The sequence below is a fragment of the Marmota flaviventris genome, chromosome 12, assembly GCF_047511675.1.
Source record: "Marmota flaviventris isolate mMarFla1 chromosome 12, mMarFla1.hap1, whole genome shotgun sequence".
In the NCBI taxonomy this organism is placed as follows: Eukaryota; Metazoa; Chordata; class Mammalia; order Rodentia; family Sciuridae; genus Marmota; species Marmota flaviventris.
The window spans coordinates 15,366,039-15,393,951 of NC_092509.1; the positions used below are offsets into that span (position 1 = coordinate 15,366,039).

The window sequence follows — 27,913 nt, forward strand, 5'->3', positions numbered from 1 at the left end:
CTGGCCACTTGCTGTGGCCTAGGATGGAAGGTTGATTCCTACCACAGATCTCAGACACCTAAATGTGTGAGTTTATCTTTGCTTCCTTAAGTTGGGAGCCTTCATCTTTCACTTGGAAGAAGCTCTTTACAGCTTCTTTTCCACTGATCTGTACTGCTAGCAGCAGGTCTCAGTGTCACGGTACTGTGATGTCCTGACCTCTGATCCGATTACCCAGAGGGACACTGAGGGACTACCCATAGGCAATGGGCATAGCCTGGCCAAAATGGGCAGAGCGTGGCCATGCTGGACAGAGGCTGGCTTACGTCCTGGGCAGGACAGACCAGAGGGTGCAAGATTTCCTTGTCTTGTTCAGGACAGCCTGCATGTTAAAAGTGTTCTCACAAAAGGTCATAGGTTTCAGAATGCTGTGAAAGATTGTTCTAGTCAGGTTACATCCATTAAAAAGTGCTGATTTTAAGAACTAATAACTTAATACTGCCATATACAAAAACAAACAGCCCACAAAATAGCATCCTTGTTTTTTCCTCAAGATTTTACAACACCCTATTCTCATTAACCAGTATTTTACTGCTACACTTAAATGGTCAATTGAGGCAAATAGCTATGAGACCAATCTTCCACCGCCTGTTACCTGGTTAAGTCACAAGTTTTCAGTTCTGTGAACATTTCAACCAAATTGATAAGGTGCATTAAAGTAGGTTGGAAATAATAATCTGAAGTTATATTTTGTTATACAATTACATTCTTATTACATATTTATATAATAAATAATATAAATATCTAAAATACTACATTATATATTATGTTTTATGTTATATATTATATACTATATTTAAATTTTTGTAGGTGTTCCACACCTGGGATGATGTGACAAAATGGCTTAATATTGGGGTGGTAGGTATTAGAAGTAATATTCATTTAGCCTTCTGAGCTTTCTGGACAGACTTGGTGACCATGCCAATTCTGCAGCCTTCTTGTCCACAGCTTTGATGACACAGCAACCGTTTATCTCATGTCACAAACAGCAGTCAACACAGAGGAGAAGAGAAAAGCTCTCAATGCATATGGGCTTGGCAGGAACCATATCCAAGATGGCAGCATCACCAGATTTCAAACTTACCAGCCATCTTTCAGCATCTTACTAGAAAGGTGATCAGTCTTTCCCTTCAGCTCAGTAAACCTGCCAGCAATATAAGCTGTGTGACAATCCAGTACAGAAGCACAGCCAGCTCTGATTTGGCCCGCATGGTTCCAGATAATCACCTAACTGCGAAGCCAGCTGCTCCAACTGGTGTGCCATTTTTGCTGTCACCAGCAATGTCACCATGACAGACATCTTTGACAGTATATTCTTGACATTGAAGACCACACTGTCCTTGGGAAGAACTTCACTCAAAGCTCCACTGTACATTTCAACAGGCTTTACTTCAGTTGTGACATTGACTGGATCAAAGGTGATCAGCCTGCTGGGATCGAGGACAGCAGTTTCCACTTGGCCCACGGGGACAGTGCCAATAGCACCCACTTGGTAGACATCCTGGGGAGTACATCCAAGGGCTTCTCATTTGGACAAGTTGGTCATAGGATGCAACCCAGAGCTTAACATTTCCACTGGCATTGCCACCTTTATAGATGACTTTCTATTCCTTGAATGAAGGCTCATTAGCTCTTGGCTTCAGCAGGTTGTCACCATTCCAACCAGAAATTGGCATGTATGCTACTATGTAGGGGTTGTAGCCAATTTTCTTAATGTGGGTACTGACTTCCTTAACTATTTCCTAGTATCTTTCCTGGCTGTAGGGAGCTCAGTAAAGTGTGTTTCATTAACGTCTACCATCAGTTGTTCCATAACTAGTGTGGATCCAGAGGGCATGCTCAGAGGTCTGCCTATTCCTGGAGATACCAAACTTCAATTCACCAACACCAGCTGTGTGAGTCAGAATAGCACCGGCAGCCTGAGATGTACCTGTATTCATGCTTTTGATGAAGCCTGTGTGCTCTGGTGTATCCTTGACAGTCACATAATATTTGCTGATCTGAAATCTCCACGGGGAGCTGTCGATGGTGACACCATGCTCACTTTTAGCTTGCAGTTTATATGGAGAACCTTCCCCATCTCAGCACCCTCCTTCTTAACTTTGCAGTGATTCTTTTGTCCATCCCATCCTATTTGTAGGTTGATAGCCAGTGGTAGTAGACTTGCCTAAGTCTCCATGTTCAAGGACTATGATGATATGTCTTTTCTTTTACTCTGGCTTTGATTTAGCAGTGGTTTTCACAACACCTGTGTTCTGGTGCTGAATCCATTGTGAAGAAGCCAGTTGCATAATTTCAAGTTTGTGAGTTGTTTATCTGACTGTCTGAAGGCCACTGGAACCATAGAAAGGGAACTGCAGAGGAGAGGAGGGGAGATATTATCTCCCCACCATTTTTCTTTTGCTCTCGCTCTCCCCACACTTCTGGTGGCCTTAATGCTGGTTGAAAGTTGACTGTGGAGCATTGTGATCTTGTTTTTGGTTCTTGGGGAAAATTGTCCAAGAACTGACAGTTACCCCCAGTGCAGGGTGCAGATACAGAATTATACAATGAGGCAGAGACAGAGGGCAGTGAGGAAAGGCTGGTTACAAGGGAAGGTAAAGGCAAGAGAGGGTGAGATTCACCTTGGAGAAGGGTGGGCAGCTCACAAGAGACCAAAATGCCCTAAAATGATGAACATTGGCTTTTTCCTTTTGTTAGGATGGAGGCAGGGCTGCTGTGGCAGGAATTCCTGGAGTGCAGGTCACCACACCTCCGGGACCCTGTGTTTTATATATTTGCTGCCCATTTGGGAGAAGTCACCCACCTGCACTGCAGTATGTACCTTCATTCTTCATTTTGTTTTTCTTTTTTTAGCCTAGCACCACTGTCAGAAGGTCATGTAACTGTCAACTAAAACTTAAAGCAACTTGTGGGTGTATGTGTGACCTTGGGAATTTGGATTATGACATGTAACATTAGGCCTCCTTTTGTAATGTGGAGAGACAGCACCTATGGTCAGTTCCCACTTAGGGGCCATTTTCACAGTGGCTCCCTTCCTTCTATTTCTGCTCGTCTCTAGCTAACTATCTACACTAATAGTTTCTTAGTTTCTTCAACATTTCTCTACTTCCTTTTGGAAAAATACCAGTGTCTGTCACATAGGTCTGATTTTCTTCCTATTTTTCCAAGTCACCTAGCTTTGTTTTGCTGTCCCCACTCTGTCTTTCCTCTAAGTTCTAAATGCAATGTGGTAACCACAAGCTACAACATCTAATTTGATTTATATTAGTTACAATTAAACAGTAACTAAGATTAAGTTCCCCACTCACACAGGATCCATGTTTGAAGTACTTAATAACCACAAGGGGCCAATGGTTGCTCTTTGAGTCATTGCTGTTGCCAAATCAAAGTCTTCTTTGCTGCTGCACAGGCTGGTTAAGATAAGGGAAAGATGTTGACTCAATGAAGGTGACTTTATTGGAAAACCCACCTGGCCAAGAAAATGGAGGACTCTTGACAAAAAAATCCAACTTGCTGGGAAACTAATTTAGGAGTGGTTTATTTAGGTGGCTAATGTGTGTTCCAGACTGCTAGGCACTTTTGCACAGCAGGTAGACCAGATGATGCCCATCTGATCCTAATTTCCTATTCATGAGATGCTTTTGAAATTTGTAAATCTCAAGAAAAATGGCCATAATTGCCTTGGGCTCTTCCTGTCACTGATTAATTTGCCCATGTGCAGTTCCTGACACATAACACAATGAATGGTTAGAGAGGATAGCTTTCCTGAGGCCCTCTTGCTGATCACCAAACTCACAGTAATGAAAGAAGACCTAGTTCATCTGACTATTGTCTAAGACAGGGGCAGGTGAGGTGAACAAGGGAGTTGGCACAATATCTGTTCTCAGTGGTTGCTTCACCATCACTCCAAGTTCTATTGTATGGCCCAGAACATTGCCTGCTCAGTATCTCCATTTGCAGTCTAGTAAGTATCACACACTTCATATATTAAGCTCCGAACTCTGCTTATCCACTTCATCCTGACCCCATAGTCATCCCCATCTCATTAAATGGCACCAGCAGCAATCTGGGTAGCCAAACCAAAATTTTAGGTGTTGCTTTTCCTTTACCTTTCTTGACCACCCAATTTTAAATCCATCAGCAATTCCCATCAACTATGCCTTCAAACTGAGTTCATCATCCAGCTGCATTGCATTATCTCCAGTGGCAAAACTCTAGATGAATCTACCATCATTCTCACCTAGTACTAATCCTGGCTTGTGTTCATTCTTCTTTTCTTTCCTAGCACACTTAATTTTACACACAGCAGCATGAATGGAATTTAAAAAATGCAAATCAGACCACATCATTTGCTCTTTTCAAAATTCTCCAATGGCTTACTAGCATATTTGGAAAAAAAATAGTTTTCATAGCTTCAAAGTCCTACCTGAAATTGTTCCTTCTTAAATCCCAGTCATCTTAGTCTACCTGCACCACCCTGGCAGCTCCTGCCCTTTCCCCCAGTGGCTTCCCATCACTCTTTCCTGCTTCAGGGCCCTTGAGTGTGCTGTTCTCACTGCCTGAACACTCTCACCTAGAGCATCTTTTAGCTCATCCTTTCACAAAATCGAGTTTCTGTTTACATATTATTTCTTCACAATTATAGTCTACCAATGAGGAAACCACATAAAACAAATTTCCTCTCTCCTGATGGGTAACTTCTTATTTTAATTTTGTTAGCACTTATCACTGACATAAGTTATATTCCTACTAGAATGTCAGTTTAGAGAGAGCTGGACTTTTTAACTTGAGAAATAAAACCAAGAATCAAGAAGTAGGATGGTGTCAAATTAAAAAGCTTCTGCACAGCAAAGGAAACAATTAGAACATGAAGAGAGCCTACAGAATAGGAGAAGATCTTTGTCAACTCCTCTTGTAGCAGGGGATTAATATGCAGACTACATAAAGAACACAAACAACAGCAACCAAGAAGCCTAAAATAACCCAAATGATACATAGGCAAATGATCTTAACAGACATTTATCAAAAGAAATACAAATGGCTAACAAATATATGAAAAAAATATTCAACATCCTTAACAATCAGGGAAATGAAAATCAAACTGATTTTATCTCTTCAGCTATAACAATCATTAAGAATACAGGTAATAATAAGTGCTGGCAAACATATGGGGGAAAAGGTGTACTCATAAATTGTTGGTGGGACTGCTAATGAGTACAATCACTCTGGAAAGCTGTATGGAAATTCCTCAAAAGACTAGCATGAAACCACCATATGAGCCAGCTATCTCACTCCTTCGTATTTACCCTAAAGAATGGAAATCAGCATCCTATAGTGATAAATGGATAACAATGTTTATAGCAATTCCCAATACCAATTTATGCTTCTAAGTTTTATTATTTTTAGATTGCATGTGAGTTTCACTCTAAATATGAATATGCCCATTCTTTGGACTCAAAGCAATGTATAAAGTGTGGTTTTAAATAAAAGTACTGGAATGGAAACAGCCATTATAGCTGATGACTGCTGGATGTTATATTTCTCACTAGGATAATAAAACCAAGACAGGAATGTTCCATTGCTTCAGATATACTTCTCTGGTTTGCCCATGAGCAGTAACTGCATGATTGCCCTGCGATTCTCATAAATTCTAAAAAGCATGTGTTTATGTTCACTTAGTATTCAGGCTGGTTGTTTAAAATGGTACAAATGACTTTAACTCAAATAATTAGTTTGAGACTTTTACACTGAATCATGTATAGAAAGTTGATGATATCTGTCCATTCACTTCACATATCTTTTATTAGATGATAAGAAGGAAATAGAGAAGGAAAATTGAATTTCTATGCATAAATGATTACTAACAATTCAGAAGAGGGAAGTGAGATTTAGACTTTCACTTATAGCTACTTTCTGTACTCTACCCAATTATTTTCTCAAGTTTCAGTACTCTAGAATTTTCCATTTTCCTTCAATTACATTGTTATTAAAAAGAACAATTTTTAGTAATCATTTATATTCACATGGCTTATTCAACGGAGTAAGATGAGTTTAAGTGTTATACAAGTCTACTTCACACCAAAACAAAGCAGAACATAAAGTATAGAGATGCTATATGCAAATTTCATTTTTAACTTTAGAAGATGCTTTGATAATTATTGCCTGATCTCATTACTACTTGGTCAGTATGTATGAACTTCCATTCTGCATGAGAAAAAATAGTTTAGCTTAGAACTGATTTAATATAAGGTTTGGAAGCTCTACCGCAGGGTAAAACTTAGGGAAAATAATCCATTTAATAATCTCAACTGAGAAAACATGTTAAAATGCAGAGCTGGAAACATTTTAGATTTGAAAGTTCATATTAGAAAATGAGGGTCTTAACTTTTCTTCCTTAAAGGCTCAGGGTCAGATCCTGGGAATGCTCACCACTGATAAACTCACTGGCATAGTCATTGGTTCTTGATTTTCCTTCTCATGATCCCATGGTCCTAGGAGTTTTATGATGTCTGCCTTCACTCATTGTTTCTAGCTGTGCTGTGCTTGGAACACAGGATTTTTAGGATCCAGAAAGTGAATCCTGTGGAGTAAATTATCCTTGATAAGGCTGCATATGATTTCATCACTAGCCACATACTGGTGAGATGAAAATGGCAGATTTACCTGCCTCACCCTTGCCCTTGGTATTTAAAACTCAGCTAAGATTTAGCCTAAGAAGGACATAAAAAAAGCCAAATGCAGGAGCCACTGGGAACTCCATTAGAAAGGGTCTTTCCCCTCCATCCTATACAAAATGACTAAAGCTCATGAAAAGTGTTGTAAAATGTTTATATAGAGGAACAGCAAAGTGTGTTGGGAAGATCCTTCAAGAGAAGTCAGAACCCTTGGGTCTAGTTCTACCCCTGCTTCGGAAAGACTGTGTGGCCAGGGTGAGATGTTAGGCTTCTCTTGCCATAACTTTCATGAGTGTAATAAAGGGGGAGGCAAGATTTCCTCAAAGATTGTCATCACTCTTAGGGTCCAGTTGTGTACATTTAACTGAGACAGAAGATACTACGTATGCATAGTCAAAAGCGGGTAGGATGGAAGAAAAATATAAATACACCAAGAGGGTTTTCCCCATGGGGAAAAAAACAAAAAACAAAAACGTATCCAAGACAAGGAACAAGATGAGATGACAGTGGCAGGGTGTGTGTCCCACCAAGGTTTACTCATCCGCCACTTCCACTTCAGTCTTGTCTGAAATGTGCTACCATGGCTAATGTGGCCACCACCTTCAGCCAATTTACCCTCTGAGATTAGAATTAAATCTGCAAAACTGATAAGATAACTGTGATTTCCTGCATGTCAACCAGTCTTCTGACTACTTTGGCAATCTTATTTAGACATCCCTTTCACAAAGGACTCTACAGGTCTCTGTTCTTCAAATGCTTTTAAATATAGTCCTTAATCTACCCTCTGGTTATTTCATTAATGAGTTAAAAAAAAAAAGTGTTGACAGGCACAAACAATTTCGTTGGAAAACTGTGCTTTAACATTATTCTCGGTCCACTTAACACTAAATACCGTTTAGACTCCCTTCACCCAGTAACCCATGGTTTCAGCATGATGATGCTCAGCATGATGACATTTGCTGTGTTATTTTTTATTATTTAAGCACATGTGTGTGTTTAACCACTTCATGGAGTCTAAATGTTGTTCTCCAGACATGTCATGTCCCAGATCAGGGTCCCTGTGTTTGCTCCTTCTGGGTACCAATTGGCCTTCCATCTCCCAGAGTGGCTCTCTCAGAGCTTGACTTTCCAGATGCTGAGTCTTGGTGGTATGCTGCTGTAGCACCTGGTTATAAATGCTACAACTCCAGATTGTGTCATCCAGGGTTGCCACAGGGGAAGCACTGAGGGACAGAGCTGAAGAGCATCCCTCCCACACACAGGGGAAGTGTTAGCTCTGCCCCGTGACAGTCTTCACCCCTCCAGGGCTCAGCCATCTGTGAGAAGTGATTTTTGACTGCATTGTGGCTTGTGCATTCATTTTCCGCTACCCTGCTGCGGAATCACGTAACTTCACCGTATGCCAACCATCCAAGAGCTTTGTAGTGGTAGCATGAAGAATAAATATTTTGGATATAATTTTGGACTCTTGACTTTGGTTTCTGCTCCATAGAATCTGACCTGGCACCAAGTGCTGGAAGAGGACACATGACAAGGAGCGTGTGCTGCCCTGGCGTCCTTACAGCCTCATTTGAATTGCCATATGGTCAGTGTGACAGACCAAGTGAGCGCTGAATATTGATGGGGCCTTGACGAGAGAACCCACCTTGCCATTGCCAATTTAGTGTCCTTCTAGGGCCCAACAGTAATGTATTCCTGGTCCAATCAATTTTACCTGTCTGTGATCACAATGGGCATTTAAAACATCACGTACCTGCTCGAGTTTGAGTTTCCCATCTTGTTCTTCTTACCACCCAATATTGATTCATCATGGAAGCAAAAATGCTCACAGAATCCTAAATATGACCAATTCTCCCTTTCCTTTGTATCTGTTTTTCTAGGGATAAACTGGAATTAATTTTGGCATCACCAGATCCTAGTTCATCATCTTCCATATACAATGTACCTCAGACATCTGGATGAAATTGAACTGAATTTTCTCTTCCCCACTAATTGTTTTCATTTCCATACTTTGTTATCTTATCTCTCTGATTATCTGCTCCCCTCCCTCTCTTCCCTTACCTAGGCACTCTCTGCGCACGTTGAATGTATTTTCTCACTTTTTGCTTGACTCTGTACTCCATATTCCAATTACATGGCAGAAGCTTTCAACTCTAGACACCGCCCTAAGTCTTCTCATTACTGAGCAGAGAGCACATCACATAATAATCATTCTACATGATCCCTAAGTGATGGACTGTTGGATTAATATAACTCAAGCCCAACAGGAAATTAAGCTAAGTCAGGGGTTTTAGATACTCTATCTAAAAAAAGAAGTGACTTTTGTTTTCTGTCTTCAAATTCCATTTCCTTTCTGATCCATTTTCAAACTACACAATACTCCCTGCTTATAGGTACTGTTTTCTGAAGCTATAGATTAGTTCAAATCATGTCTTTCTGGATGGAGTTAATTTAGATGACTACAGCAGCATAATTTAACCATATTGCTTTGTATTCAACTGATTAACTAGTTTTTTTTTTTTTTTTTTTTTGTCTTAAAAATTTTTATTGTTGTTGTTTTTTTTTTTATTGTTGGCTGTTCAAAACATTACATAGTTCTTGATATATCATATTTCACAATTTGATTCAAGTGGGTTATGAGCTCCCATTTTTACCCCATATACAGATTGCAGAATCACATCAGTTACACATCCATTGATTTACATATTGCCATACTAGTGTCTGTTGTATTCTGCTGCCTTTCCTATCCTCTACTATCACCCCTCCCCTCCCCTCCCCTCCCCTCTTCTCTCTCTGCCCCCTCTACTGACATTCGTTTGTCCCCCTTGTATTATTTTTCCCCTTCCCCTCACTTCCTCTTGTATGTACTTTTGTATAACTCTGAGGGTCTCCTTCCGTTTCCATGCATTTTCCCTTCTCTCTCCCTTTCCCTCCCACCTCTCATCCCTGTTTAATGTTAATCTTCTTCTCATGCTCTTCGACCCTACTCTGTTCTTAGTTACTCTCCTTATATCAAAGAAGACATTTGGCATTTGTTTTTTAGGGATTGGCTAGCTTCACTTAGCATAATCTGCTCTAATGCCATCCATTTCCCTGTAAATTCTATGATTTTGTCATTTTTTAATGCAGAGTAATACTCCATTGTGTATAAATGCCACATTTTTTTTATCCATTCATCCATTGAAGGGCATCTAGGTTGGTTCCACAGTCTAGCTATTGTGAATTGTGCTGCTATGAACATCGATGTAGCAGTGTCCCCGTAGCATGCTCTTTTTAGGTCTTTAGGGAATAGACCGAGAAGGGGAATAGCTGGGTCAAATGGTGGCTCCATTCCCAGCTTTCCAAGAAATCTCCATACTGCTTTCCAAATTGGCTGCACCAATTTGCAGTCCCACCAGCAATGTACAAGTGTACCCTTTTCCCCACATCCTCGCCAGCACTTGTTGTTGTTTGACTTCATAATGGCTGCCAATCTAACTGGAGTGAGATGGTATCTTAGGGTGGTTTTGATTTGCATTTCTCTGACTGCTAGAGATGGTGAGCATTTTTTCATGTACTTGTTGATTGATTGTATGTCCTCCTCTGAGAAGTGTCTGTTCAGGTCCTTGGCCCATTTGTTGATTGGGTTGTTTGTTCTCTTATTGTCTAATTTTTTGAGTTCTTTGTATACTCTGGATATTAGGGCTCTATCTGAAGTGTGAGGAGTAAAGATTTGTTCCCAGGATGTAGGCTCTCTATTTACCTCTCTTATTGTATCTTTTGCTGAGAAAAAACTTTTTAGTTTGAGTAAGTCCCATTTGTTGATTCTAGTTATTAACTTTTGTGCTATGGGTGTCCTATTGAGGAATTTGGAGCCCGACCCCACAGTATGTAGATCGTAGCCAACTTTTTCTTCTATCAGACAGCGTGTCTCTGATTTGATATCAAGCTCCTTGATCCATTTTGAATTAACTTTTGTGCATGGCAAGAGAAAGGGATTCAGTTTCATTTTGTTGCATATGGATTTCCAGTTTTCCCAGCACCATTTGTTGAAGATGCTATCCTTCCTCCATTGCATGCTTTTAGACCCTTTATCAAATATAAGATAGTTGTAGTTTTGTGGATTGGTTTCTGTGTCCTCTATTCTGTACCATTGGTCCACCCGCCTGTTTTGGTACCAGTACCATGCTGTTTTTGTTACTATTGCTCTGTAATATAGTTTGAAGTCTGGTATCGCTATACCGCCTGACTCACATTTCCTGCTTAGCATTGTTTTTGCTATTCTGGGTCTTTTATTTTTCCATATGAATTTCATGATTGCTTTCTCTATTTCTACAAGAAATGCCGTTGGGATTTTGATTGGCATTGCATTAAACCTATAGAGAACTTTTGGTAATATCGCCATTTTGATGATGTTAGTTCTGCCTATCCATGAACAGGGTATATTTTTCCATCTTCTAAGATCTTTTTCTATTTCTCTCTTTAGGGTTCTGTAGTTTTCATTGTATAAGTCTTTCACCTCTTTTGTTAGGTTGATTCCCAAGTATTTTATTTTTTTTGAAGATATTGTGAATGGAGTGGTTGTCCTCATTTCCATTTCAGAGGATTTGTCGCTGATATACAGGAATGCCTTTGATTTATGCGTGTTGATTTTATATCCTGCCACTTTGCTGAATTCATTTATTAGCTCTAATAGTTTCTTTGTAGACCCTTTTGGGTCTGCTAGGTATAGAATCATGTCATCTGCAAATAGTGATAATTTAAGTTCTTCTTTTCCTATTTTGATACCTTTAATTTCTTTCGTCTGTCTAATTGCTCTGGCCAGTGTTTCGAGAACTATGTTGAACAGAAGTGGTGAGAGAGGGCATCCCTGTCTTGTTCCAGATTTTAGAGGGAATGCCTTCGATTTTTCTCCATTCAGTATGATGCTAGCCTGAGGCTTAGCATAGATTGCTTTTACAATATTGAGGTATGTTCCTGTTATCCCTAGTTTTTCTAGAGTTTTGAACATAAAGGGATGCTGTACTTTGTCGAATGCTTTTTCCGCATCTATCGAGATGATCATATGGTTCTTATTTTTAAGTCTATTGATGTGGTGAATAACATTTATTGATTTCCGTATATTGAACCAGCCTTGCATCCCAGGGATGAATCCTTCTTGATCATGGTGCACAATTTTTTTGATATGTTTTTGTATCCGAGTGGCCAGAATTTTATTGAGGATTTTTGCATCTAGGTTCATTAGAGATATTGGTCTGTAGTTTTCTTTCTTTGAAGTGTCTTTGTCTGGTTTAGGTATCAGGGTGATGTTGGCCTCGTAGAATGAATTTGGAAGTTCTCCCTCTTTTTCTATTTCCCGAAGTAGCTTGAAAAGTATTGGTATTAGTTCCTCTTTAAAGGTTTTGTAAAACTCTGCTGTATACCCATCCGGTCCTGGGCTTTTCTTAGTTGGTAGTCTTGTGATGGTTTCTTCTATTTCCTCAACTGATATTGGTCTGTTTAGGTTGTCTATATCCTCCTGACTCAATCTGGGCAGATCATATGACTTAAGAAATTTATCTATGCCTTCACTATCTTCTAATTTATTGGAGTATAAGGATTCAAAATAATTTTTGATTATCTTCTGTATTTCTGAAGTGTCTGTTGTGATATTGCCTCTTTCATCCCGTATGTTAGTGATTTGAGTTCTCTCTCTTCTTCTCTTCGCTAGCATGGCTAAGGGTCTGTCGATTTTGTTTATTTTTTCAAAGAACCAACTTTTAGTTTTGTCAATTTTTTCAATTGTTTCTTTTGTTTCGATTTCATTAATTTCAGCTCTGATTTTAATTATTTCTTGCCTTCTACTTCTTTTGCTCTTCTTTTTCTAGGATTTTGAGATGAAGTATGAGATCATTTATTTGTTGGTTTTTTCTTTTTTTAAGGAATGAACTCCAAGCAATGAATTTTCCTCTTAGAACTGCTTTCAATGTGTCCCATAGATTCCGATATGTTGTGTCTGTGTTTTCATTAATCTCTAAGAATTTTTTAATTTCCTCCTTGATGTCTTCTATAACCCACTGATCATTCAGTAACCTATTGTTCATTCTCCAAGTGATGTATTCTTTTTCCTTCCTTCTTTTATCGTTGATTTTCAGTTCCATTCCATTATGATCAGATAGGATGCATGGTATTATCTCTACTCCTTTGTATTGTCTAAGAGTTTCCCTGTGACATAATATATGATCTATTTTTGAGAAGGATCCATGTGCTGCTGAGAAAAAAGTGTAACTGCTTGATGTTGGGTGGTATATTCTATATATGTCAATTAAGTCTAGGTTATTAATTGTGTTATTGAGTTCTATAGTTTCCTTATTCAACTTTTGTTTGGAAGATCTGTCCAGTGGTGATAGAGGTGTGTTGAAGTCTCCCATGATTATTGTATGGTGGTCTATTAGACTCTTGAACTTGAGAAGAGTTTGTTTGATGAACATAGCTGCACCATTGTTTGGGGCATATATATTTATGATTGTTATGTCTTGTTGGTGTATGGTTCCCTTGAGCAGTATGTAGTGTCCCTCTTTATCCCTTTTGATTAACTTTGGCTTAAAATCTATTTTATTTGATATGAGTATGGATACTCCTGCTTGTTTCCGAAGTCCATATGAGTGATATGATTTTTCCCAACCTTTCACCTTCAGCCTATGTATGTCTTTTCCTATCAAATGCGTCTCCTGTAGGCAGCATATTGTTGGGTCTTGTTTTGTGATCCATTCTACTAGCCTGTGTCTCTTGATTGGTGAGTTTAAGCCATTAACATTTAGGGTTATTATTGAGATATGGGTTGTTCTTCCAGCCATATTTGTTTATTTATGTTACTAAACATGGTTTGTTTTCCACTTTGATTATTTTCCCCCCTTTAGTGTCCTACCTCCCACTGTTGGTTTTCATTGTTATTTTCCATTTCCTCTTCCTATAATGTTTTGCCAAGGATGTTTTGAAGAGATGGTTTTCTAGCTGCAAATTCTTTTAACTTTTGTTTATCGTGGAAGGTTTTAATTTCATCTTCCATCCTGAAGCTTAATTTCGCTGGAAACACAATTCTTGGTTGGAACCCATTTTCTTTCAGTGTTTGAAATATGTTATTCCAGGATCTTCTAGCTTTCAGAGTCTGTGTTGAAAGATCAGCTGTTATCCTGATTGGCTTACCCCTAAATGTGATCTGCTTCCTTTCTCTTGTAGCTTTTAAAATTCTCTCCTTATTCTGTATGTTGGGCATCTTCATTATAATGTGTCTAGGTGTGGGTCTCTTATGATTTTGCACATTCGGCGTCCTATAGGCTTCTAGGATTTGGGGTTCTGTCTCATTCTTCAAGTCTGGGAAGTTTTCTCGAATTATTTCATTGAATAGATTGCTCATTCCTTTGGTTTGAAACTCTGTTCCTTCCTGTATCCCAATGACTCTTAAATTTGGTCTCTTGATGTTATCCCATATTTCTTGGATGTTCTGCTCATGGTTTCTTAACAGTCTTGCTGAGCTGTCTATGTTCTTTTCAAGTTGAAATACTTTATCTTCATTGTCTGATGTTCTGTCTTCTAAGTGTTCTACTCTGCTGGTAGTATTCTCAATTGAGTTTTTAAGTTGGCTTATTGCTTCCTGCATTTCTAGGATTTCTGTTTGTTTGTTTTTTATAACCTCTATTTCCCTGTATAGTTGATCTTTTGCTTCTTGGATTTGTTTATGTAATTCATTGTTGAAGTGATCTTTCATTGTCTGATTTTGCTGTCTGATGTCTTCCTTGAGACTCCAGATCATCTGAAGCATGTATATCCTGAATTCTTTATCTGACATTCCATCAGCTGCAGCTATTACCTCTTCTAACGTTGAGTTGACCTGCAATGCTTGTGGTCCTTTCTTTCCTTGTCTCTTCATACTGTTTGCGTTCCTTTCTTCTTGGTGAAACTGTTGTGCTATTGAATTTTCCCCCTATATATTTATATTGGTCTTGTATAGTTGCAAAGTCTCCCTCGCAGGCGCGGGCGGCGGCTCTGCCCCTCCTCCAATTGGGGCAATGTGCCTACCACGACGGCAGGCCGCTGGGCCTGCTCTGCCAGTCGGTAGCAGGTCCGCGGACCTTGCAGGCGCGGGCGGCGGCTCTGTCCCTCTGCGGGCCGCTAGGCTTGTTCTGTCGGTGGTCGCAGTTCTGCCTACTTTGCAGGCGCAGGCAGCGGCACTGCCCCTCTGCAGGCCTCTGGGGCTGTACTGCCAGTGGGTCGCAGGTCCGCCTACTTTGCAGGCGTGGGGGGGGCGGCTCTACCCTTCCTCAGGCCACTGGGCCTGTTCTGTCTCTCGGTTGCAGGTCTGACCTGTTCTGGTGGTGGTCTCAGTTCCGACTACCTTACAGGCGCCGGGGGGGAGGGGGCGGCTCTGCCTCTCAGCAGGCCGCTGCTCCTCTTCTGCCGGTGGGTCGCAGGCCCGCCTACCTTGCAGGAGTGATTGGAAGCTCTGTCCCGCCGGGGGCCACTGGGCCTTTTCTGTCGGTGGTCACCCTTCCCCTACCTGGCAGGCGAGGGGGGTGGGGGGCAGCTCTGCCCCTCAGCAGGCCGCTGGGCCTGCTCTGTGTTTGGTCCCAGTTCCCTCTACTATGCCGGCGCAGGGGGAGGGGGCGGCTCAGCCTCTCAGCAGGCGGCTGCTCCTCTTCTGCTGGTGGGTCGCAGGCCCGCCTACCTTGCAGGAGTGATTGGAAGCTCTGTCCCGCCGGGGGCCACTGGGCCTTTTCTGTTGGTGGTCACCCTTCCCCTACCTGGCAGGCGAGGGGGGTGGGGGGCGGCTCTGCCCCTCAGCAGGCCGCTGGGCCTGCTCTGTGTTTGGTCCCAGTTCCCTCTACTATGCCGGCGCAGGGGGAGCGGGCGGCTCAGCCTCTCAGCAGGCGGCTGCTCCTCTTCTGCCGGTGGGTCGCAGGCCCGCCTACCTTGCAAGAGTGATTGGAAGCTCTGTCCCGCCGGGGGCCACTGGGCCTTTTCTGTTGGTGGTCACCCTTTCCCTACCTGGCAGGCGAGGGGGGTGGGGGGCGGCTCTGCCCCTCAGCAGGCCGCTGGGCCTGCTCTGTGTCTGGTCCCAGTTCCCTCTACTATGCCGGCGCAGGGGGAGGGGGCGGGTCAGCCTCTCAGCAGGCGGCTGCTCCTCTTCTGCTGGTGGGTCGCAGGCCCGCCTACCTTGCAGGAGTGATTGGAAGCTCTGTCCCGCCACGGGCCACTGGGCCTTTTCTGTCGGTGGTCACCCTTCCCCTACCTGGCAGGCGAGGGGGGTGGGGGGCGGCTCTGCCCCTCAGCAGGCCGCTGGGCCTGCTCTGTGTCTGGTCCCAGTTCCCTCTACTATGCCGGCGCAGGGGGAGGGGGCGGCTCAGCCTCTCAGCAGGCGGCTGCTCCTCTTCTGCCGGTGGGTCGCAGGCCCGCCTACCTTGTAGGAGTGATTGGAAGCTCTGTCCCACCGGGGGCCACTGGGCCTTTTCTGTCGGTGGTCACCCTTCCCCTACCTGGCAGGCGAGGGGGGTGGGGGGCGGCTCTGCCCCTCAGCAGGCCGCTGGGCCTGCACTGTGTCTGGTCCCAGTTCCCTCTACTATCTGATTAACTAGTTTTTCTAAGCAGAGGAATAGTGCCAGCTAGCCAGCTTCAGGGAGAGCATGGGCTATGCTTTTCTATTCTCTGTTCTATGCTGATTCATCAGAATGGGGCATTGTCTTGTGAACCTTACTTCAGGCTGAAGGTAGAGCTATATCTCATAGCTTATTCATTTATAATGGCCTACTTGTTGCTAAGTTGGAAAGCTTGCTTTGTGTCACTTAAGGAGAGAATCACTCTTTCATGTGTCACCAATTTTTATGCTTTGAAGTTTCTAGAAACTTGATAACATGTCTTCTGTAACTCTTGGAACTCTTTATTCTAGAATGCAGTGTGGTATTGGCAAACAAATCCATTTAACATTCCAACACTTTGTAGTTAACTGGTAAAGGGGGATTTGATTTTGCAAGGAAATGTTGGAAAATGCATCACACATCAGATGATAAGCATGGGCTGCCAGAAAACATCTCATGTCATTTCTAATGAAAAAGTTATAAGCAAAACCCTTGAGCTGATTTCCCCAAACAGAATTCTAAGTACAGAATGCAGAGGATTCGCACTGAAGTTCTTTCTAGAGCCTGTGCTATGCCCGTGACAGCCTGGAGCTCAAAGTCTACAGCAACATGCACTGCACATAACTCACCATTACAGGGGAGACTGCACTGTCAACTGTGTTCCTTTCAAAGGTGCCTGCATGCAATCAGATTACCACATAGGTGACAGGTATGTTTTCCAGGTACCAAGGTGAGCCACAGAAGGGAGCTCTCACTGGGACCTGCCCAAAGGTTCTAGCTCTGGTTGGAGCTCTGATAATTGTATGCCTGCCAATTTGCTAGTGTTTTCATGGAGATCAAACCTTTAGACCAAAAAGCTATAAAGTCAACCAATTTTATTATCCAAGAAAACAGCAGTATTTCAAAAACAAGTACATATACCCTCCTGAGGACCGTGCTCCTGCTTCTTTTCCTTTTCTGTTAACTGACAAGTCAGGTCTGAGCAACTGCAGGGCAATTTTAAAATTAAGCACTTTTTAAAGTCTTGACATTTGACATAAATCTTCTGGATTGCTTCTTCACATTTAATAGCAAATTAAATATCAACAAGTTTGAGTCTCTCTACTGAAAGTGGGAAGAGGAGATGAAAGAGTCAGAGTTTCCAGAAGACTTAAAAGTACCCCTTGTGCACTGTCCTTCTGTCACACTGCTGAGGTCTCCCAATAAATTTCTAAGAACATGAAAAACCTGCAGTCTAATGGGAAGAGATCTATCATGTGCCCCTGAATTCATAACTTTGAAAATGAAGTTCAGAAAGTGGCTACAGAGAGGATGTCACCAGAGGCCCAGAAGGAGGTAAGAGCCTCCCGTGCCTGGGGCTATTAAAAAAGTCCATCCCCAGCAACTGGAGCACTTTCGAAAGTGCTCCTTGTCTTACGAGATAATTCTGAACCATCTTATCTTGCAAAGTTATAGCTGAAAAATTACTGGAGATGATTTTGTGTCATTTTTACTGAATGCAGAATTGAAATCTGTGGGTTCTTGTAGACTCTCCAAGGCCCCACATTGTGAGAATGTTGGAGCTGGGATTAAGTATTCAGGCTGCCAAACTAGAGGTGTTTTGCCTTTTTCTTGTTCCAGGAGATAGTCTCACATCATTTAAAAGTCCATTCTAACAACTTGCCATCTAGAGTTGTCTGCTTCCTTGATTCAGGCACCTGGGAGCCCCTCCACGCTGGCTTTAGAGTCCTGGAGGGAAGAGTTGGTTCAGCTTTAGAGTGGCTATTCATGGCTGCCTCAGCTTCTCTTTAGCATACCTGACCCACTGTTCCCAAAGGGTCTTTTACCTTCCCATAGCTTGTGCAATGCCAGAGGAATTAGGCGCAGTGTTCTTCTTTGACAAGATACAACTTCCTTCGACATCAACCTGCACCAAATCCCAGAGCCTACTAACCAAGTTGCAAATCTCAGAAGATGATTTTTTGTCTTCTAGTCTAAAAGATCTCCCTGCTTATGTTCTTTAAAAAGTCATCTTTCAATAACCTGGCTTGGGTTCCCCAAGAGTGGATCTTACCATAATTTTCATCTTTTCTCCACTGCAAGTCCTATAAAATAGTAGGAAGTGGATGAGAAGGAAGGGGAAAAGGATGAAGAGGAAGAGGAGGAGGAACAAAATTTTGCTACAAAATTTTAAGTTACTTTCTACACTCTTTCAGAGAGCTTGGGAGACACAAATGCTTCCCATTTCTTATTTTTCTCATGATAAACTGTCCCTTTACCTTTTTCATTTTTTTTAAATTTTCTGATACATGTGGAAATTAACACAAGAATGGAAGCCCCAAACTACAAATAAGAAGTGTTGATAGCTAAAGAATCATAAGTACATAGATGAACTTATAGGGATGTTTGCTTTTTCTGTGAATAAATAAATGAAAGCATTCACTGAGGTTATTTTCCAGATGAAAAATATGTGATGACCTCCCTAGCTTTTTGGTTTTAAAGTTTAAGGCACAAACAACACATTGATTTATTTTTGCATAATTAACAGATGATTTGGGCAGCACACAAACTGCATATTAAATCAAACATAACATTGGGCATTGCTGTGAACATAACACCAAATGCAGTATTTCCCTCACGGGCTTCAAATCATAAAGATAGCATCAGTAGTATTATAATTCCTGCTTTATTATTATTTAAAAATTAAAGTTGTGCACATTCACAGTAGCTGGAGCATATCCTCACATTGCTCTCCTGAGTGATATAAAGGGTCCTCAAATTGATTGAGATGAACTTAGAGGCTATGGTACTTTAGCATCACACTTTTAGGAGAACAAAGGAGAGATTTCTTATTAGACCCTTCATGAGACAGTTTCAGACATATGAGAATTACAGAAATGCATTAAGCTTGAAAGTCAGGCTCTGTCTACAGAATGGAGGAAAAATGGGAAAAAAACCTCCCTAACACTCAATGCAAGCCAGTCCCCTGATTGAAGGACAATACTTCTCACCTCACTCTGTTCATTCAGCAGTGGGGATGGCTGCCATCTTGAGGCTCCATATTGTGATTGCAGTGGATGGGCAGGAGCTGCCACGTCAATTCTCCTTTTGAATTTATATTTTACTCTTTTCAAATGGAATCCTAGAAAAGAATAAAGACAACCCAGTGAAATGTCTGACAGATGGAAACCCAGATGCAAGTCTAAGTCACAGAGGAGTCAAGATTTCAGTGGAGATGAATTTGGTTGTGTTCCCAGGGACAGAGATTAAATCACTCAGCCACAGCACTGTGTGCCCAGATAAAGGAATCAGATTAATTTCAGGTCCACAGAGATGGAGGCAAGATTCAGAATCTGGCAAATAGATAGGCATACAACCAATAAAGAAATCAGATGTAAATTCAATATGCTAAATGCTCAAAACACCCAACGATGAGATTAAAATTTGCTTGTGTTAGGAATATATAAAAATATTTTTGCATCATTGGTTTTAAGAGAAACTAAATGCTCAAAATATATGTTTTAACATATCTTTTCAAATCACCCTCTGCTATATAAATTAAAGGATCTCTCTCCTGTCTCTCTGTTCACGCAGGTTCAGAAGGATAGGATAACAATTTTAAGATTAGCATGCATGGCAAGGTTCTTTCAATCTCAGATTGAAATGTATTAATTTTTATTATTAAATACTAAATGCACAATTCATTTTTGTGTGAAGAAGCTATTTTTAAACTTTGATTATTTTGGTTTTTAAAAAAGATAATTTCAACGCAAAATTTACTTGCAATAATACATTGCTGAAGTCATTAATGCATTTCAACACATGAATTATATGCTGAGCAATAAACATTATCAATCCTACAGTGTTCAAGAGTTCATGTTTCAAACTATACGCAAAGAGTGGAACCCTAAATGTCTATTTTAGCTATATTTGTGAAGCATTTAATTTTTTAATTTTAATTTTTTGATATCAGGGATTGAATCCAGGGTTCCCTAATCCCTGGGCCACATTCCCAATTCCTTTCATTTGTAAAGCATTTAATGATGTCAAGGTAAAGAAAAAAAACCCTCATTTTCTTAAAAACATCTTAAAATTTAACTATTGTCATAAATTCAACATGAATAAATACAATATCTAAATAAATATGCTCATTCTACATGGTTTTCCCAGTCTGAGACTTGTGTTAGGTGTTCAATAGGTGTTTATTACAAATGAAACTGTCTTCTAGGTACAAAGGCTGGATGATACAATGTACAGAGATGTACAGATTTGCAGGCACATTGATTAATATGTCCAGTGGCCAAATTAATATGTCCAGTGGACTGTCTAAATCCAAAGAAAACAGGAAACTACCTTTTCCAGTTGCGGAGAGAAAAAGTGAACCTTAAAGTCACATAAAAGAAAGCAGTACAACTCATATGAGAAACTCTATAGTGATGTTTAGCAAGCAGACATCACTTTCTTTGTTAAATGTGTGTGTGTGAAAGAGTCAGTATGTATACTGGTAAAAATAATTTAAAATTTGTATAGAAATATCATCCTAAATAATGGGTACAGTTTCCCAAAGATGTCTATTTAGAACTGATTTTTTAAAAATTCTTATTTTGAGTGCTCACTTGCTCAGTCTTGTTAAAATTCATTACCCAACTTTTCAGAAGAATAAAAATAAGATGATTCTTTGGTTGAAAGCTTAAGATTGCTTCCTTCTCTAGGACTTAGAAGAACTTTTACCTGGGCCAAATCTCTCTGAATAGATAGCGTATATTGCCTCAGGAATATGTCATTCTCTAAAAGCTCTTAAACCTGGATAGCTTTTCCAGGGTTGCACAGCATGCCCACACACTGCCAGTGCTACTCTTCCTTGTTTCTCTTTACCAAAATGTATATGGAAGTGGGGTTAGAAGAAATGTCCCCTTCGCAGTTTGTCTCATATTAACCATGTGAGTGAAAGAAAATCTTTCTCCACACTGCTTTTGGGACTAGATGAGATACTTCTCTTCTCTCTACACTAATTTTATATAAGATAGACTTAAGTATTGTAGAGAGAATAAAAATAGAAAGGGATTCAGTGAGGAACAACGTAGAATTTCTGTGAGCATCATGGCAAATTATCATTAATGTGTTTCGACTCTACCTATGTAAAATATATCTAGCTGTCTTGAATTTCTAAATCATTGCTGAACAGAGCAGCTCCTTTTTATGCTCTATCTTTGTCTGCTTTAAAAGTCAGAATGACAGGAATCATAGATATGACCAGGACCAAATTTTACTAAGAAAGCCAGAAATACTGGCATTTGTAAGACAAAGCAAAAGCATGAGGAAGTCCAAGACAAACAGTACAGGTCCACTTTCTTCTTTCATTGGCAATTGTATTATTTCAAAATTAATATGAAAGGGTCTAATAGATGCATAGGGGCTTCATTTGTACAAGGAAAACTCTTTGGATAAGGATCATCTCCTTTTAATATCCTATTAACCTAGATGGACCAGGTACATCCTGCTGAAAGCATTCCATAGAGAAAGACCCGCCTGCTACCATGTGTCACCAGTGTGCCGTCATTAGCATTTTTAGATTACTTTTAAACCAAGCCATCTCTTTCCCAATCACATTGTGTGCTTTTAGAGAGATATATAAAAAATGCTTTGCCTACTCACACTATCATTCAATGTTTTTGACACCAGGTGTGCGGTGTGGCTTCCTCACATAGGAAGCACTTAGTTCTGCAGTGGACACCAGTGGGGTGTCCTCCAGGGCAGTCCAGTTCTGATACCTCGACTTAGAGATGGCATCAGACCTCACAGCTCAAGGGCTCTGTCCCCACTCAGATGCCAGTCCTAAGCGAGGGTCTCTAAAAATTCTGACAAACTGGCTTCACAGCCAGCTTCCCATGGCCCCCTCCCTTGAGGTTCGCAGAACCCAGGGAAACACTTTTGTTTGAAAGAATATCTAGTTTTAAAGCTAACATTAAAGATTTAATAAATAACATTTATAACCTTAAATAAACTATAATATATTTTATAATAAAAGTAAATGCCTATACATAATCAATTTTATATAATTATACATAATAAATTCATATAATAGGAAGTATGTATCCAATATTCAGAATTTCCATGGTATATATGAGGTAATTATTATATTGTTTTATATTTCTTTATTAGATATTTCCTATTTCATAGAGCAGTATAAATTTTATGTAAAATGATGGAATATGCTTCATTGAAATTGATTTTGCAAATATTTTTCTATTTCTTCAACAGTTGGTTAATTGGAACTTTTTGTATATATAATTTCAAATTTTTACATAATGTAATTTTGTACTTTAATAATAACAGAATCTTATTATGCAATTTTGATTTTTCCTGAGGTTTTCTTTCTATTCTATTTACCTATCTATAATTATACATACTGATAATTGCTGATTAATAAGTATTCAGTATCTGGAATTAAAAGTTTATTATTACTTTTATTTCCCAAATTATCTTAGTTACTTTTAACTGTAGAAATTTAAAAGTTCTGGGACATCTTTCTCCATTCATACCACTATCAAGATTCTGTTAGAACTCCCAGGAAGTTTGTCAATCAATTTGAGATGAAAAATTGCAGAGTATTTGTCTACCCTGGCTGGATTCTGATTTCATCTTGAAGGTGAAGCTGCTGTCTTACATATGGGGAGAGCTGGGTTGAAAACTGAACACTCAGGGGCTGGGGTTGTGGCTCAGCGGTAGAGTGCTCGCCTAGAAAACTGAACACTGAATTTGAAATCATGTTTCCCAATGCCAGCCAAGGATGCTTCTCCCAACTCTCTTGCACAGTAGGGGACAAGGGAGTAACCAGTGATGCCTGGGATGGAGGTCTTCATTCTAGGCTGAAACTCCTCCTCTTCAGTGTGGAGGGGGGAGTGAATGAGACAGAGCCTCAGAAGAGATCACCAGGCTGATGGTATGTGCCTCCCAGGGCAAAGGAGGTAGCTCCCAGCCAGGAAGTGACAGGCTCCACCCAATGAGGGGGGTATGACATTTTTTCATACCAGTGCATCAAAAATACCTTTCTCAGGTACAGATCCAAGCAAGGATGAGTGAGACACATTCTGTAAATTTTAGAAGAAAATTAAGGACATTGCATTTTTAAATTTTAATTAAGGAAAATTTTACTTTAAAAGTCCCAAAAAGTAGAACTATAAAACAAACTTAGTTTTACTGTTGACTTTTAAAAAAATACTATTAAGATGCTATAGGAAATGCAGATATTTGTAATGCAGACAAAATATTGGTCTCCAGAATATGTTTTAAAACTAATACAAACTAATAAATGGGCAAAAATACATACATGCAATCTATGAGAAACTTACCAAGAATATCCAGTAAAACATATGAAAACCTGTTCAACTTCATTAATGATCAAAAAAATTGGAAATTAAGACCAAATAAATTAGTAATTTTTACATATTGGTTTTCAGTGAAATGTGTGATCAGTATTGATAGATTGTGTCGACCTAGAAATCACTGTATATCCTGCTAGAAAGAGTAACCTGTTTTCCCCAAGTGGTGCTGTAATCATTCCCTAATGTCACAAAATAGAAACCACAGGGGTCTTCCAGGAGAGGTGCCCACCATGTCTGTAACAGCCCTGCCAATGCTTAAAGGAATTATATAGCAGTCTAGTTTTCATCTGTGAAAATCCATAAATAAACTGTATTATATTTACCATAGGAAGATCGAACCAGGGAAATGAATAAAATAGAGCCATACCTTTCATAAGTGTGGACGCTTTTCAAAAGAAAGTAACGTTTACTTCAGATTACACATGCTATTACCCTACTTCTGCAAGATTTAAAGTGGGGAAAACCATATAAGTGTGGTGATACATGTTCTTTTGTGTGTGTGTGTAAGCACACAGTTTGGCTACATAGAAACTGATATGATCCAAGTGTCACCTGTCAGTCAGGGAGTGGATGGTGAATGTGTGAGGAACATTTATCATGCTGGCCTTGTTTTCCCCCTAAGCTCTACACCTTGTTATATAAGCTGTTTGTCTGTCCTTCCTGGAATCCCTCTGTTCTCCTGACATTGTCCCCAGACTTCATTCTACCAGCAGGAAAATTCCTCTTGGCTCCATTGCAGTCTCCGAGGAATAGCTCTGCTGTGTGTCTCAAGAAAACAGCAGAGGCCCGGTTTTGCTCCTCCTCCTGCCATCCCTCTCCTGCTGTCTGACAAGTGGAGGACCATCTGCCTGGAGCACTGTGGTCCCACTCCCCAGGACCTCCCCTGCTGGTCCCTGGAGAGGCCCATCCCCCAAACCCTTTCCTGCTAATTGTTTCAAGAGATTCTTGAGAGTCCTTCTTCCCTATTAGTAGGTAATAAATATTCCTTTCCTTCCCATTTCCTGTCTTGAAATAACTACTTATTCATTTTTTGCACTTTAATTATTTCATAACAAACATATATTTTTAAAGAAAAGAATCACTTAACTATGCCCTTGGAGGCAGTTCTTTTGGAGGAGAGGTAGTAGGTATTCAGATAGGAGTAGATACTGATTTCCTTCTTTCTTTCCCTACCCTTTCCCCTGCCCTCCTCCCTCTCTTCCTTCCTTCCTTCTTTCCTTCTTTTCATACTGGGGATTGATTGCAGGGGGACTTTACCACTGAGCCATATCCCTTGCTATTTTTGTTTAATTCGAGACAGGGTTTAAGTGGCTGAGGTAGGCCTCAAATTTGTGATCCTCCTGCCTCAGCCTCCCAAGTCACTGGGATTGTGTCAAAGCTGGGGCCTTCTGAGAAACTGTGGGAATGCAAAGACCTCCTCTTCAAACCCTGATTTTTTGTAGTCAAGTCAGGAAGATTTCAGACTTGTCGCTCAAAGTAATAGGAATGTATTTATTGAAGGGCTAGGAAAGGGGAAAGGGGACACTCTCAAGGAAGAGAGTTGGTCCTCTCAAAAATGAGAGAGACAATGTGCCTCTTGGAGATCCCAGAGAAGTTTCCAGAGAGTCCTGCCCAGGTTCACCTCTTGACTTTTGACTGACTGATGGCAAGGTGATACCAGACTTTCAAGTCCCCACTGTCATGGCAACTCTAGGTCACCTTGACCTGTGCTGACTAGTTCTAACTGGATTCCTAACCATACATTCATACAGATTTATGGTTAGGAGGAACTATCCTTATCTCTGAGTTTCAGCATCTGGTCACAATTCTCCTGTACCAGGGTCACTTGGGTTTATCTTACCAACATTATTTGGGGCCTGCATTTCTCCTGCAGTGAACGGGTTGTTTGCTGAGGAATGTGACATATCCTGTCCACTTAGGCCAGGCAGGGCTGCAGGTGAATTTTGTCTTGGAAAAAAAAAAAGCATGTGGGGTCAGCACAGTGGGCCCATTTTATGGAATTGATTTCCTGACCTCATGTTCCCACCATTCACATCTGTCTGTCTCCTCACAGGATGACCAATGTTCGCCACCTGGCCTGACTCCCTTCTCCTTTCTTGCCCCCACATTTCCTTCTGTAGCCAACACTGCCATCTTTGTTGCCCTCAGCAAACAAACCCAACCTTCTCCCACTCTGAGCTCAGGCTTGGGAAAAGCCCATGCTCACTCCTCAATCTCAAGGCTGTGGATGCTTTCCCTAGACTTGGCCTCGTATAGATGCTGTCAGTAGCTACAAAACCAGGCTCCTTTCCTGGGCATGGAGACTTTAAGTTTTTCTCTTCATCTCTCACAAGACTTTGGAGTACAAGTGGAAAAGCAATGCAGAAGAGGCAATGGGACTTGTCTTCTTCATGCTGCACTGTAGCATGTGGGAATGTGCCATCATTACTAATCTGCCCATGACAGAAATGCTTCAGACTGTACCTGGTACAAGTGGGAGACTCAGCATTAACTCACGTGCACTGTGCAGCTGTCAGTAGATTTAGTTCTAAAAACATTTCTGACAGGGCTGTTCACTGTGTTTTATTGTTGAATGCTCTCTGCTCCAGAGGAAGCATATTGAAGTGTGAAATGGTCAATTATAACTGGGTAAACAAAATTGCTTGGATAAAACATTGTTAGACTCTGGGGTTGGGTGTTGAGTGTTCATTTCTCTTCATCTCAGGCAGGGGGTCCAGGGAATAGAAGAAAGATGGGGCACTTTAGGATGACGACTTGGTGAACAAACTCAGTCACCAAGACCAAAAAGACCTCCTAAGTCAATTTCATGCTGAGTTGTTTAAAATCATTTCCACATCAAATACTTCATGACTTCCCCATTTTGCAAAAACCAATGTTTGAATTTTTGTGAGGTAGACCTTGCATGAATTTTTTCCTCTTTAAACCCTTTGTAGAATTAATTTAATCGGTGAAAATACTCTCAAACATTGAAACTGACAAAAATAGAAGGGGATATCAAAACATAACTTTAAATGGCTTTCAATACTTCCAAAGCTTTAAATATGTCTCCAACTTTGGTGCATATCCTGTGCTTGCTTAAATGTCATTTAAGAAAGCTGCGATTCCTGTGTTGAGTGAGGACTTTAGTAAGCATGAGTAAGCAGGTTAAGGTTCTCCAGCTGAAGGTAGCATTAGGAAACGCTTCTCCCATTCAGTAGTAGGCATGTTTCTGAGTATTTTATTCCTTTTAGATCAAGTAGATATCCATTTTTGACAGTGTGAACTGATACTTTCTGGGGCATCAGTATGCCATTAGAACTTTACTTGGGTCTAATTTCACCTAAGATAGGGAAGAGAGCAAACTTTCTCCTTAAACGTCTCATTCATATTTAAGTGCTGATCTGTCACCCTTCAGACGCCCTGAGTGATGTTGGTGGAGTTTTGTGGAGGGAAACAGGCAAAGGAAAAATCCCACGAAACCTTGACTCTCATCAATTTGGTGTCCTGGAAAGGACTTGTGAGCAGGCAGCCAGGTCCTCTGGAAATTCCCTTTCTGATGTGATAGACAGCATGTGTGACCTGTGAAGTCTCAGACTCTCCACCATGGTGGCCAATATTAATAATGTGAGGGGGCTGCTGGTGCACAGGTAAAGATGGGAAACAGAGCAGGGAGAGAGAGAGGAAGAGAGAGTCCTTAGAAGCACTCACAGCTATGGGTGTCAGTCCTGGGAGCTCTCCTGGCCTTAGGAGAGAGTCCTGGGGAACACTTGTGGTCTTGGGAGAGAGTCCTGGGAGCTCTCCTAGCCTTGGGAGAGAGTCCTGGGGAGCATTTGTGGTTTGGGGAGAGAGTCCTGGGGAGCACTCAAGGCCTTGGGTGTCAGTCCTGGGAACTCTCCTGGTATTGGGAGAGAGTCCTGGGGAGCACTTGTGGTCTTGGGAGAGAGTCATGGGGAGCTCTCCTGGCCTTGGTGATATGGTTCTTGGCTTCCTCCATGTACCTAAGAGCCAGGACTTGGACCCAGTCATTACCCATTCTGGGCACCAGTCTCTGGCATGTGTTCAAGTGACCAGTCTCATGATGACTTCACTTTGTGCCTCCCTTCCATCCAACTCCATTACACTCAACTCACCCAAGGACCTGCTTCCCACGTGCCATGCTGCCCATCCACAGCCCTGGTGGTACTGCTGCTCCCCGTGTGGCCCCAGACCATTTCCTTTTTCACCGTCATCCTTACAGACTGCACCAGGGGAATTCCTTCACGAC

The 27,913-nt window shown here is 41.0% G+C and overlaps 1 pseudogene; it reads right to left on the reverse strand.

The window, feature by feature from the left end:
* Positions 1-917: 917 nt before the first annotated feature.
* Positions 918-27,878, reverse strand: LOC114102528 (elongation factor 1-alpha 1 pseudogene; annotated as a pseudogene).
* Between the last annotated feature and the right edge of the window lie 35 nt (positions 27,879-27,913).